Below are 14,784 nucleotides of genomic sequence, written 5' to 3'. Positions count from 1 at the left end.
CTTGTTCATCCAATCAATCAAGAAGCAAGATTAAGGACTTGAGTAGAGAGAAGCTTGTGTGCATCCATTCTTGGTGATCGGTTCTTGCTCAAGTGAAGGCCCTAGCTTGTTACTCTTGGTGATTGGCATCACCTAGGCGATCTTGGTGATCGAGGTGTTTCTCGCGGAGCTTGCCAAGGATTGTGGGAGCCCGGAGAAGAAGATTGTACGTGGCTTGATCTCCACCACGCCGGGATGGTGAACGGAGACTCTTAATGAGCGCCCTCGTCTTGGTGACTTGGGAGGTGACAAGACTCTTTGTGAGTGTCACAACGTGGATTAGGGGTGTGTGCCAACACATCGATACCACGGGAAAAAAATCCGGTCGTCTCTTGTCCACTCTCTTTATTCAAGCATTTTCTTTCATGCAATTTATTCATGTGCTTGACTTAGAGATCATAACTTAGCTCTACCTTGCTAGGTTTTACTTCTCGTTAACTCTTTCTTAGCTTGTGTAGGTAGTTTAGTTATCCGGTTGGTGAATTGGTGCCTTACTAGCATTGCATAGGTTAAGGTTGCTTTATTGTGTTTTAGAATTTGAAAAAGGCCCAATTCACCCCCCTCTTGGTCCATCGATCCTTACAGAGGTCCCGCCACCCGCGCTGCCCGTGGAGTCGTTGGATGGCCCGCACGTCCCGGGGGCTGCTCGTGGACTGCCCGCGTTCTCCTCTCCTTCCCGAGCTAGAGTCGTGCCATGGCCTCCATGAACTGCAGCAGCAAGTTATCAGCATGCCGAGCATGCTCAGGCAGTCCAGGCGGCACGCGGGCGCTTCCTCCGCGGAGCTCTCGCACGGAGGCGTTGCCGACCTGGCCCACGATAGAGACGCAGATAAGGACAGGCGGCACTGCCGGTCCTGTCCCCCCAGAGGTGGCGCAGAGCAGCAGTGAGGCGCCGTCGATGCCATCCCCCGGCGGCGGTGTCATGGGGCAGCAGGGGGCGACGCCGGTCCCGTCTATCCCTCGGTGGTGGCACGAAAATAGCAGGCGGGATGGAGGCGGAGTGCGTACGGCGCGGGAGGAGGAGTAGGGGCCTCCCTACAGACCTGTGGGAGAAGGGGCTCGAGTGGGGGAGATAGGGGCCTCCCTAGAGTAAGGACTCGGGTAGGGGGTCTGCTGGAGTGAGTTTTTTTCGCTCTCAGACCTACTTTAAAAGTAGAGATGTGAGTAGAGGGCTTATTGGAGATACTCTTAGAGCACCAAGGGTGCATGATAGTTTGGGACCAGAGTACAGTTAGAGCCCTCTTGGTAGCACTCTGCGCGGTCTGCTCTGAGAGCGAAGCCACAGTTGGAGCAGACGGAACTTTTTTTTAGGGTCTATTGGACAGGGCTCCAGCTCCAGCTCCATTGGCGGCTCCTGCTGGAGCCCAACTAAATGCTCTAGAGGTGGAGCGGCTCCATCCTATAACTTATGAGAAGGTGGAGCGGCTCCATCCTGTAACTTATGAGAAGGTGGAGCAGCGACTTTTCCTATGAGAAGTTGGAGTAGCCGAAGCCATAAGACCCAGCTCCGTTTGCTCCAACTTCGGCTCCACCCTTTTTGCTGGGAGCCAGAATCCTCCCAAACAGAACCTTAGCTTCGCCTTCTCACAGTGCAAAATGGCTCTGGCTGTCCCAACCTCCGCGCAGAAGCCCTCAGCTGGCACGGTGCGTTTGGTGCAGCTCCTCAGCTTCAACGCAGGAACTGCTGGCGGAGCCAATGTGGGGCAGCAGCAGCACCAAACGGAGAGCCAAAGCGCAGCGAGATGGCAGTTGGGGGCCACAACACGTCACTAGATAGACGGACGGCCGGATGACCAGGGGCGGGAAAGGGGGGGCGCAGGGGCCTCGCCCCCCCCCCCCCAATCCTCCCTTAGAACCACTAATACCCTCTAATGATATGGTACTAATTATCAAGATTAGCCTATATTGCCCCCCCCCAAAAGCAGTCAATAATTATTTGGCCCCCCTTAATCCAAATCCTGGCTACGCCCCTGCGGATGACATCTAGGCCATTGCACTGGGTGGATGACAACTGGGGCTAGAGCATGGTTACTATTTATATAGGCACAAGGGTCATGGCACTAGGTGGTAACCGGCCCAGAGTACAATTTTTAGTTAGATAAATGACAACTGGTGTTAGATAATGCATACTTGGGCGCGTTTGGTGTGGCTCCAGCTCTAGCTCCTATTGCAACTCCTGTAGGAGCCGCACCAAACAGGGTGCTCCATTAGCAGCTCTAGGGCCTGTTTGGCAGGGCTCCAAAAGCGACTGCAGTTGGAGCCCTACCAAATGGTAAATTTTGCATTAGCTTCGAGTTAGGAGCCATCCCTTTGGGGGCTGCTCCGGCGGAGCCACAAAACGTGGCTCCGCCTACTCCAGCTCCGGCTCCACTCGGTGGAGCTCCCAAATGGGGTCGTTGTAAGGATCACCGGGGTGTCCGACCCTAGAGGGGGAGGGGGTGAATAGGGTCGCTAATTGCTTTTTAACCTAGGGCTCAAACTACTTGCATAAGATAAACCTAACACGTCCTACGCATGCTAGTTATGACTAAGGTTTATCTATGCTACTCTCTACTTACCCCTAAAAAGACTTGCAACCTAGCTAATCCTAATCAAACTAACTAGGAAAGTAAAGGTATGCAAGGTAGAGTAAGTGCGGAAACGTAATGCGGTAAGTAAAGAGGTAAGTGCAAGAGGGATGCAAACTCCCGAGTAGACACGGTCATGTAACGTGGTTCGGCATAAACGCCTACGTCCACGGGACACCGAGGCTCTTCCGATCACCGTCTTGCACTACGCCACCAATGGCGATGCCGGCAAGCAAAGGCAAGTGCCCACAAGACACCGAGTCTCGTGCACCGCCACCGTCTCTCTCGGTCACCCGGCCGAAATCCACTACGGAGCTTCTCCACCAAGGAGGGGGCCTCCTCTTCCCCCGCACAAAGTGTCATTGCCACTCCACACCAAGACGGAGGGTCACACGACGGATCACAAGTTGCTTGCCGCAGCAAGACTTCTCTCAAGGGAGCTCTCGCAAGAACTAATCCCTATTACAAGCACTAAGCACTCTCACAAGTGTGCTTAAGCTTATATGATATACAATGAAGCTCTATGGTGGTTGGAGATGATCTTTAGCTCTTGTATACTTCCTTGAACTCCAGCACTCTCAAATGACCCGGCCTTGGGGGTATATATAGGCAGCACAAGCAAATATAGCCGTTGGAGAAAAGCTGCCAGAAAACTGCGTAACGCCGGTTAATCCGACGTACCCCAAAAGCCATCATCGGTTTAACCGGTGTATGTAAACTGCTACGTGAAAAACTAGCCATTAGCAATTAACCGGTGTATCGCCGGTTTAACCGATGCAATCGACCGGTGTATGTAAAATTAGCGTCGGTTTAACCGGTGATTGTAACTTCTTCACGTTCCTCCAAAAACCACCTCTCTGGATAACTAAACCGATGCAATTGACCGATGCATCGTCGGTTCAACCGGTGTATGTATTTTCATCGGTCTTCGTTTGCCAATGCACCGACGTATGCATTTTCTTCAACGTCGGTTAATCCGGTGAGTGTATCTTCAGTTTCCAGCTTCTGGACAATTACACCGGCGTGTGTCTTTTCCTTAACGTCGGTTCAACCAGTGTATTGAATTTCTTCACAGTCTCTTCGATTCTTGTCCTTTGAAACCCCCGTAGGGGTGGCCCTTCGGGCCTTGCTACGCCTCTCTTCTCTTTGTCATCACTTGAACCTAAAAGCCTGAGAATAGTCATCTTAACAATCACATTAGTCCAAGTGTTGTGTGTGTCATCAATCGCCAAAACATTATATTGAAATATGGCATGAGAGGATATTTTCGCTACAGTCGTAATATGAGGATTACAACTCAGGCTAAACCACAATTACTGATTAGCGAATGACTACGAGCAGAGGGATAGTGCATTTTTTGGATCATATTTAGAACGTTTTAATTCTACTTCTTGTGGTTATGGCTCAATAGGTGGATGGATCACAACTAGGGCCAGCTCGAGCACCCTCCTTTGTCGGTTTGCTTTTTTCTAGATTCATATATATTTGGATGGATTTCATGCTTCTACATGTTACTAATTACAATGTGGAGTGGACAAGGGGCAAGGGCCAATTCTCCTTCCCCTGTTTGTTTTCCCCCATTTTTTTAGTGATGGGCTTTCTACTATGTCTAATTTGAGGGGAAATGCACTAACTCCGCGTATCACTTTGATTTAGAAGTTTGTCAAATAAATTTTATTTTGTAAAATTCTAAAGAACTCAAGCTATGACAATTACAGTAAAAATAACTCGTTATTGCAGTGAAATCTTGTAATATGCTTTGAAACACTTAATATAGCCAAATATTTCTGGCACCTTGAAAACATCACATTTTTTAGGATAAAAATCAAGCTGATGGTTATTTCTTATTTTATAGGAGAAAAATCAATCTATTATGGTTATTTATTAGTGAATTATGGGTTGGCCCAATTATTGTCTAGTGTGGTTTTACCTACGCTTTCTTGTGTGTAAGGCTAGTGGGAGTTTTATAAGCACAGTTATCTAAATTGGGAACTAGATAAGGCTGTCTGCACTCGTCATACTCTAAATCTATCTTCTAAAAGGTATATTCTGTCCTGGTCATCAATATTCTCTCCTCTACATTCAGTTTCTCCGCACTCCATACTCTACAGACATCCTCTGTACTAACTACCAAGACCCGGGTCCCACGTGCCAGTGCCCTTTTTCTTTTTTTACACCCCCGCCGCCCCACCTCCCTCCGCTATCTCTCTCTCTCTCCCTCCCTCCCCTCTCTCTCTCGGCCTTGCCGGCGTCGACAGTCGACACCCGCGCGGCCTCCCTCTTCCGGCCTCCACCGTCGGCCATGGCGGAGCTATAGCGGCGATGGCGAGCGCACGTGCGCGGCGGCGGCGGCGGGCCACGGCGAGGCCGCGCAGTGGCGGCTCGGCCCGGCGGCGCAGAACCCGGACCGCTCCTCCCTTCCCTCACAACGAGCAGGAGCCCTGCCCCCCATGGAGGGCCTCCTCGCGGTCCGCTGGATCTGGCGCTCACTTGAGGTCCGGCCGTGGCGGATCTGGTGCCCCCTCGTGCTCCAGCCAAGGTGGGTGAGCGCAGATTCCGGCGGCGGCGGAGCTCTTCCTTGAGCAGCCTGCGTGACGTCACCTCTCCCCCCTCCCGCCTCGCGCACCTTCCGACTCCCCGCGAGCTCGGCCGTGGCCCCCCTCGTCGACGGCGGCCATGGCGCGCGGCTGCACAACCGCATCGCTCTGGGCGCGCGGCCGGGCGGACGTCGGCGTGCGAGACGGCGTCGGCGCGCGCGCGTCGGCTCCGATCCACCCTCCCCATCTTCGGCGCGGAGGAGGCCGGCGCGGAGGCCAGGCATGCGGGCGTGGCCTCCGCCCTCCGCTCGGCATCGACGGCGGGGCGGACCAGCTCGGGGCTGTGGCGGCAGGCCCTCCCCCCTCCTCCCTCGCCTCTTCCTGTGTGTGGCCATGGCACCGGCGGCCATGGCGGCTCCATGGCGCCGGTGGCCAAGGTCCGCGGCGGAGGAGGACCGGCAGTTGGGGACAGGCGCGGAAAGGATGGAGGGGGCCCGCGCACGGCAGCGTAGCGGCTCGTCCGTACGACGCGGTATATGGCGTGTCGGAGGCCGTTCGGGATCGTAGCGTTCGTTTTTACCGTACCCACTGCAGCGTTCTTTACGCCAAAGTCATACTCCATATGGATAGAGGTTGGGGTAGCGGGCGGCATCCCATACCCAGTGCAGCCAGTCTAAGTGTGCTAGATTAGTTTTATGGTGCTGAAACTCTCATTACATCTCATGAAACTCATCGTTCTCTCTCCTTGCCATGTCAGCAAAATTGATAATATTTAATACCATGAAATCCTCCACGAAACTCACATTGAGGCCAGTCTCATTTGAGAGTGTCATGACACAGTTACCAAAACTGTAAACTAGGTAATCGAGCCGAAGGAGTGTCATCACCACGACACACCTCTCACATCCCCTGACACTCCCCCTTCTCTCTCTTATACCATGTCAGAATATTTAATACTCATGACACTCCCATTGAGATTGACCTAAGCGATTTCTTGTATAAATGATTTTATGCATGTGACAAATTTAGTGCGGAGCTAGCTGGCCAATCGTGTGGCCGTGCCGTGACGTGTGCAGGCTATCGGCACCTCCAAGAATCATTTTTGTTGAGCTCAAACTTGTATGCATCTCTTTTGGAAGTTGATCTTGAACCGCTGGCGTACATTGAGTCGTCATACTTCACCTTTAAGCCCCAAATTCGAACTAGAGCTGATGGAGGGTGTGCTGAAAAACAGAAACCTCTCTTTTACCGGATTGGATCAGGTTTGAGACCGGCTAGTAGGTTTTCAGTGGTCAAATATGTCTGTGTCTGTGTGAGAGCACCCGAGTTCATCTCTCGCATTCGGATTGGTGCTGTGGCACATGCATATATTTGCTCTCGTCCAGTCGGATCACTGCAGGCGCGCGTGTGTTTGCAGCACGTACGTGATGTTACACCTTCAATAATCTTGTTTAAATTAGAGACCGTTCGTGGAGACACACATTGTGTGTAGTATGTGTGCGTGTGTACATCCAACTTCTGAATTACATAAAAGTACATGCGAGTGGCGTCACCGCCCTGGGCACGTACGTACACACCCTTTTCATACAGCCACACGTCTTTACCCTCTTCCTTGTCGCTAGTACATCTGTCTCGATTCCGTTGAAGAAAGGCATCACGCCGGCCGCTAGACTTCTTTTTGGGAGCACGACGACGTCGCGGTCCTGCCATATACTTCGTCCTAGTTGTGAACAGGCTCGCAAACGCAGCAAGCGGAAAAGTTTGTGCGCCATTGGCGCACAAACTTTTGCGCTCCAAAGATCCCTGGCCGGTGCAGGAAAAAAGGTCCCAAAAGTGGCCGTGGAGGTCGCTGTTCGTCAAATGAAAGAAAACCACTAAAGTCGACGTCCTGATGGTTTTTTTTGGAATACTAGTACATACATTCATCTGCCGAAGTGCCGATCCACACCACACTCCGCGTGGCCGGGTTTAATTAGCTTCTGACCCGTGTAAACTGTGTGATGTTATGCCAAGGCAATCTGTGTGAATGTGGAAGAATTGTGGCTTACCCATATTGGAGTTTGAACTACTCCTACAAATTAAGGTCGCGATGCCGAGATGGCTTGCAGAGCATTTCTACCTTTGTTTTGAGTTCTGTTCGTGTTTGCCCATGATGGCAATGGCATGTGATTGTTTTGAGCCAGGTCGCCTCTGACATGTTGACGCATACAGTATTGCTACGTCTGGTCGAGATAAGATGAATTTTGGTTGCTCCCATAAGAACACATTGCATGCGATAAAATGGATAGATAACCACCATAATTGTATTTATTATGCGCAAATATTCTCTTATATATCTTAGTTCATCTTGTTACTCTCCTTAACATTATTTAAGATATATTAATATCATTTAGTATACGCTAATTATGCACTAGTAACATCATTAGATGGAAAATTGCTTGCATCTAGCGAGCCTGCCCAGGAAGAAACTGCCACCATTATCATTTTCCGGAGCCAGGCTAATGACACTCCCTAGTATTTTTTGAAATATATTAATATCATTTAATTTACACAAATTATGCTGTAGCTACATCATTAGCTGGACAATTGCTTATAGCTAGCGAGCCTGGCTCGAAACGGCCACCATTGCCGTTTTCCTGGGCCAGGTTGGTGACACTCCTTAGTATTATTTGAATATATTAATACCTTCTAATTTACCCGAGTTATGCACTAGCAACATCATTAGCAGGACTATTTCTCGCATCCACTGAGCCTGGCCCGGAAGAAACGGCCATCATTCTCATTTTTCGGAGCCAAACTAGGTGACACCCTTAGTATTATTTGAAATATATTAATATTATTTAATTTGTACAAATTATAGACTAGCAACACCATTAGCTAGAAATGAGTCTGGCCCTAGAGAAACACCCACCATTCTCGTTTTCCGTGACCAGACTGGGGACACTTCTTAGTATTATTAAAAATATATTAATAGCATTTAATTTGCGCAAATTATGCACTAGCAATGTCATTAGCTGGACGATTGCTCGCATCTAGCGAGCCTGGCGTGAAGAAACACCCACCGTCAGATTGTTCAGATTGTGCGAATTCTTCTTGGTTGCTAGTGAGAAAGATAACTATTTTTGCGAACTACCAGTACACTTCTATGTGTGCTAGGGGCGGACCTAGCGTGGGGGCAGGTAGCTAGAGCCCCCTACCCCGCGCAGCCCATGGAGCCCCAAGCAATTTTTTAATTATGAATGAGTGGAAGAAGGAAAGGAGAAGAAGAAGAAAAAAGAGGGGTAGGAAAAAGAGTTGGAAAATAAACCCCTAGATTCACATACTAAATGGGCCACTGCCCACCATTGTCGTTTTCCGTGGCCACGCCGGGTGACAAATTTTGCACCCAACGAACCAAACCCAGATGGTGCAGGCAGCCAAATAGATTTGATCGGAGCAAAAAAAAAAAAAGGCAACCGATAACACGGTAAAGTTCTTTTCACGGAACTGCGTAAACGGATCAATTTCTCTGTTTTGTAAAGTACTAGCGACATATCCCTAAAAAAAAGTACTAGCGACATAATCCTGGCAGGACCAAGACCGTTTTTTGAGTTCACGTAAAGTATAGGCACGAATCGATTGACAAATAATTCGATCCGTACTTGGCTATAACCAGCAGGAGAGTACGGCTCGTTTGGGCTCGCAGGACATACTACGCACGACGCTTGCAGCAAGGAAAAGACGTCGCCGTACATGCTGGCTGCGGCGATGCGAGAGGGCGGAGGCAAGCACGCGCATCGGTCATAAGCCGATGGAGACCCGGGGAAGCGGGCGCGGCGTCGACGACACCCGCTCGGCGCGGCTCGTCGTCGTCGCTTTCCCTTCTAGAGATCCGAGGCACGCCGCTGCGTGACTGCGTGCGCGCGAGGGCGTGGAGTTAGTTCCGGTGGAGCGACGCACGCCGCCGCGTTCCCACAGACCACAGTCCCAATCCCCAGTCGAGCCCGGTCGTCGCATGCGGCGGCCGGCCGCGCGCCTCGGGCGAGGTCAGCAGCGTCAACGTCGCAGACGCCTCGCCACCCCTCCTGCCTGGGTCTTCGTTGGCTCTCATCGCAGAGGACGACGGGTCGCCGTCGTGCGTCAAGGTCCCGGCTGGCCGTCGCATGGCTCCCGGGCCGGGCCGGGCCCCGCCCGCCCGCCATCGTATCTCCCGGTGTATCTTCTTTGTGGACTGCTGCATGAGTACCGGTACAACGCGTCATCGGCGTACCGGCCTGTGCTGAGCTGCCAGGCGGCAAGCTGCACACCAGGACCAGGTGCGCGGTGCGGTACTGCGTGGTCAAAGGTCGGAAGAGTCCACTACTGTCATCACGGAGACGACGCGTGATGTACGAGCGGATGAGCTCGTTGTTAAAAGTTCTTCTCGTCTCCTCTCATCCCCTGACGTGGATGCGCCCGGTTGACACTTCAAACCGTAGCTTGCACGACAGGTTCAGGTCGTTAAAATCCACGTACCCAATTGCACAGCACGCACAGTAGCTGAGTATTGTACATGCTTGTCTTAGGGACCCATAATTTCCCAGTGCGTTACGAATTAAGAGGGACAAAAAAACTGCAACCGCGTCAAATTTGTGTTAGTGTGGGCGCCGAAAAGGATTGGTAGATGATAGTACAAATATGATGACAAAGCGGTTCGAAATGGTTTGCGATTTTTGAGATTTTCCCTATATTTGTGTAATGCAGTTACAAATTTGCTATGAAATCGATTAAAATGGCAAATATTATGTTTTGGTAGAACCAAAAAACTGTCGGAAATCCATATTCATAAAAACGGAAGACGGTTCCGGACAGTAGGCGAGTTTACGGCACCATTTTTTACCCTTTGTGGCCCGGACCCAACGATTTTATTAATTTACTTTGTCGCATGATATGTGTATCGGTGTGTGAGCAGCGTACAAGCCTATGCAAGGATGAGTTCATGAACCTTTGGGTTTTCCTTAGCTGTTTATGTTGTATTTGTACAACTCTCAATTTTATGAAAAAGATAGTTTTATTGTTTTCATTTTTATAAGAAAACCATGTTTTACATTGTTGTAATTTAATTTCATTGTCCTTTTCAGTTAATTACTGCACTAAAATTAATTCTAATATTTTTCCCCCTCCATGCTCTGGTGTGGATATGTTCCACTTAGATGCTTGTGCTATGCATCAAAGTTTATTAGCAGCATGTTAAGAAGGTATATATTATGCTAATTTACATGTTTATTTACAAACTTATACATATTCATCAAAGTGATTGTGAGTTGTATTGCTTAGGAGACTTTTGCTTCCTGATTTAGGTCCTGCGAGCGTTCTTTGCACTCATTTTGCTTCGTAATACAATGAATAGTTCTGATGGGAGCAGAAATTGACTGATCAATGCGTTGTTTTAGTCATTCCATGCTTTAATCTGTTAGGGTTTGACTGAAATCACAGTTCATTCATCCAGCTTTTCCGACGAGACAAAATAGCCTTATTATTGGACCAATGATTTCAACTGAGAGCAACCAAAAAAAAAAGCCGATTGTTGGATCGACACTACAAAAACGATCGTTCACATGTCTTCACGGGCTGGTCCAACTCAAATCCCCCACCAGGCACACCTGGGCTGGGCTAAGTCCTAATAGGCTAAAACTAAGGAAACAATACGTCGTGACGGGTATCTGATCAGGACCTCAGGCCCAGCCACACAATACCAACCAGATCAATTAGTGGGCTTTAGGAATTGGTTGCCCAGATCTGTAACGGAGTTAGGCCCAAAAGGATAATTGCCCACTCACGAGTCCATAATTCATCTGATGGAACATACCGACAGGACAACCAAAAAGCTTTGGCAACCTCAATTTTTCATAAGCCTGATTCTTTCCCCCTCTTTCGAGCATTAGTCTGGACGTCTCATCATTCATCAACGCAACCTTCCCCTTTTGGCGCGGGCGCGAGTGCGTGAGGAACATGTTCCTTGGCTTCGTCAGGAAACCAAGGCCCTGTTTAAGGCCCTGTTTAGTTTTTTACATGTAAACGCAAAAACACCGTAAACGCATTATTTTATAATGGAATCTTGCTAATTTGAAGCACTAAATGAAGTCTATTTACAAAACTTTTTGTATGGATGGGCTGTAAATCGCGAGACAAATCTAATGAGCCTACTTAATTCATGATTTGCAACAGTGATGCTACAGTAACCATCCGCTAATTATTGATTGAACATGGATTAATTAGCATCATTAGATTCGTCTCGCGATTTACAACCCATCTATGTAAAAAGTTTTACAAATAAACTTCATTTAGTACTTCAAATGACCAAAATTCCTTTGCAAATTTTTTTTGCAAAATGAACTAAACAGACCCCAAACCAAAACCAAAACCCTTAGTGCGGCTTTCTCGGACAATGCCAGTATTCCCATCAAGAGTGCACAACACAAAGGCTGCGCAAAAGAGGAAGCACGCCGAGATCCAAAGCTGCCGACATATTAAACAGACCTGAGAAGAAATCATATGCCGTATGGCTAGTCCTAGTCCTAGCAGAAGTGGCTCGCTTCCTTCGAAAGCGCAGGCAGGAGCAACGCCATCTAGCCCGTCCGGTTGATCTGACCGCTCGGCGTCTGTGTCTTCCAGCAGTCGCTTCACTGTTGGAAGTGGGTCGGCACACACTGATTGGCACGGAGGAGCGGTAGTGCGCGTGCACATGATCGTATCGTCACTCTCCTAGATGGCTGATCTGATCGCTGGCGCAGCTGCGCGACGCCACAAGCGCTGTCCACAGTCCACTGTTCCACACAGCTAGCAAGGCATCAGGGTCCAGATCGACCGGCCGGCGCCGTGCCAGCCACAAGCCCGTGTCCGGCCATTGAGCCGCGAGCGCGCTGCCGTTCGTCTGCCAAGTGCCACAAAGCCAAAACGGCGTGTCCGCCGCGGTGGGCGCACCCGCGCGCGCGACGCCTGCCCGCCGCTGCGGCCGATGCGCGCGTGCGCGGCTGCGGTTGGTCCGGGCCCGAAACCGATGCCGCGGGGGTGGCTCCGGGCTCAGCTCAGGCCGGCGGCCGGGGCGCCGAGGCCATGTCGGCAGCTCGCTCGCTCCTTGGCGTTTTGATTTGTGGGTTCCCGTGAAGGATTCCCGAGAAGCGATTGCCGGGGGGGGGGGGGGGGGGGGGGGGGGGGGGGTTGGCCTTTTCGTCTTCCCGACGCCTTGCCGATCTCCAAATATGCGCAGCAGTGGCAGCAGCACTCAGCAAAGGGGCCCGGAGGCGTACGTGCGCTGGGCCCTCGGCGTCCGCGCGCCACGCACGGCCTGGCTGCCTGCTCGCCTGCTCGGACAAGGCTTCGTGGAACATCTGTCTGGCCTGTGGTGCTGTGGCCTCTAGGATCGACGAGAGCGAGCGAGGCGAAGTACACGTACGTAGGGTAGAAAATGAAAGTGAAAATTTCCGATTACCGGAACCATTTTTGAGATTTTATCGAGATTCTGGTGTAAACAAAATGAAAACGGCTACCGAAAATACGGAAACAAAAATGATATTTTTATCTAAAATTGAAAACAAAACGATTTCAGTCTCTATCGACCGTTTTCAAAAATTACCGTATTTATCTAATAGTTTACCGCTGGTATTACTGTATTTGAAGTCTAGCACTAGCACTAGTCTAATGGCACCGTATTTGAAGTCTAGCACTAGCACTAGTCTAATGGCATGCTAGTCTATGTTTAGGTCTCTATTTGAATTTGGTTAATGATCATGTATGACTATGTCACATATGTTGTGTGCAATTTTGTGCCATACTATCGTGCATGCTACTATGTGTCAGTTATCACGGATTGGTTCGATATTTGGATTAATATCTTAATCGAATCTTCACTACTTGCATATAAGATGTGTCAAGTCATATAGTTAATGTTATGCTCTATTGTTTGATATATTTATCGTTTTTTAAATATCGTTTTGATGGATTTCGACCGTAATCGATGTGCTCTCGACCGTATATTTCCGTTTTCGAAATTACCGGAATACTGATGCCATTTTCGTTTCCGAAAATATCATACCGCTCTCATTTTCAATAAAAAATGTGAAAGTAAAAATAGTGAAGTCTTTCGCCCCTACACGTACGGTTTAAGGTGGGCGAAAAGCAGCGGTGGCAGATGCCCCCGGCCCCGCCCGGTGCGCGCCGTGCGCGTCCAGTTCCCTGACCCAGTGTCCGGCGACCCTTGTCCGATCTCAACTGTTGCCGCACGCGTCGAGCTTCCGGCTCCGCTCCGTCTCTGCTGACCGGACGTGCGCGCGCGCCCCCCACCGCTCGTAATCGACGCCCGATCCAGACCACGGTGCTCGAACAGGACGCGGGGGTTGGCCGCACCTCTGATCCACCAGGATGCTGCCACGGTAATCGCTCGCTTTCAGACCTGCTGGATGGACCACACGTAATGAACATGCCCTAACACTTGCTCTCAGGAAAATAACATGTCCTAACTGTTAAGATACGGCTAAGTATAGCTTAGGTGATGAGTTGTAATCCTAACCACCAGAGACTTGTCTCGGCTTGGGTTGTATGAGTTGTTGTAGAAGAGATATAGTTTGTTGTAAACAACTCTAGCCGGCTCTCTCTGGTGGTTATCTCCACACCTATGTAAAAGGCCACGTTAGGGGCTCTTCCTCATCAATCAACACGCATCCGTCGTGACCCTAGAGAAGGGCCGACGTTCCTCCTCGCGCCTCTGTTACTTTACATGGTAATCAGAGCCATTCTGAAGAAGCTCGAGTCATGGCCAGTTCATCTTCAGCCGCCGGGAGTTCTCTCCATGGCAGCACCGTGACTGAGAAGCTCACCAAGGGCAACCACGGGATGTGGAAAGCCCAGGTCCGCGCTGCTATTCGCGGCGCCCGTCTACAAGGCTATCTCACCGGCGCCACAAAGGCACCTGACGCCGAGATTGTCGTCAAGACTGACGGCAAGGAGGTGAAGAAACCCAATCCGGCGTACGAGCAGTGGGAGGCCAAGGATCAGCAGGTCCTCTCCTACTTACTGTAATCGATCTCCAAAGACGTCCTCTCTCAGGTGGCGTCATGCGAGACGGCAGCAGAAACTTGGAAGATCATCGAGTCGATGTTCGCGTCGCAGTCACGTGCAAGAGCCGTGAACATGCGTCTTGCGCTCTCTACCACCAAAAAAGGTAACATGTCTGTTGCAGATTACTTCACCAAGATGAAGGGTTTAGCCGACGGCATGGCGGCGGCAGGAAGGCCGCTGGATGATGAGGAGCTAGTTGAGTATATTCTCGCCGGCTTAGATGAAGAATTCTCTTCGCTAGTTGCTGCCCTGGTAACCAGGGTGGAACCGATCTCTCTTGAAGACCTCTACGCCCAGATGCTCAACTTTGAGACTCGCATGGATCTCATCTACGGCAACAAGCAAGGTGGCGGGTCGGCCAACGTGGCCAACCGTGGTCGCGGCCGCGGCCGCTCCTATGGGCGTGGTGGCCAGGGCCGTGGCTATGGTCGTGGCCGTGGCAACAACAACAACACCTCACGCCAAGGCGGCAGCGGCGGCTACAACAACCACGGCAACAACTACTCCAACAGCCGCACCAACAACTCCGGAAGTGATGACAAGGTCCTCTGTCAAGTGTGTTTCAA

General features: G+C 50.4%; 1 non-coding gene across 1 annotated transcript; it reads left to right on the top strand.

The window, feature by feature from the left end:
* Positions 1–14,392: 14,392 nt before the first annotated feature.
* Positions 14,393–14,531, top strand: LOC120693667. The gene has a single exon (XR_005683123.1). It is a non-coding gene; the product is annotated as a small nucleolar RNA Z247 (small nucleolar RNA).
* Positions 14,532–14,784: the final 253 nt, after the last annotated feature.

Source organism: Panicum virgatum, chromosome 9N (assembly GCF_016808335.1).
Source record: "Panicum virgatum strain AP13 chromosome 9N, P.virgatum_v5, whole genome shotgun sequence".
Lineage (NCBI taxonomy): Eukaryota > Viridiplantae > Streptophyta > Magnoliopsida > Poales > Poaceae > Panicum > Panicum virgatum.
The sequence above is the reverse complement of the archived record's forward strand: the minus strand, read 5'-3'. Positions and strand labels throughout refer to the sequence as shown.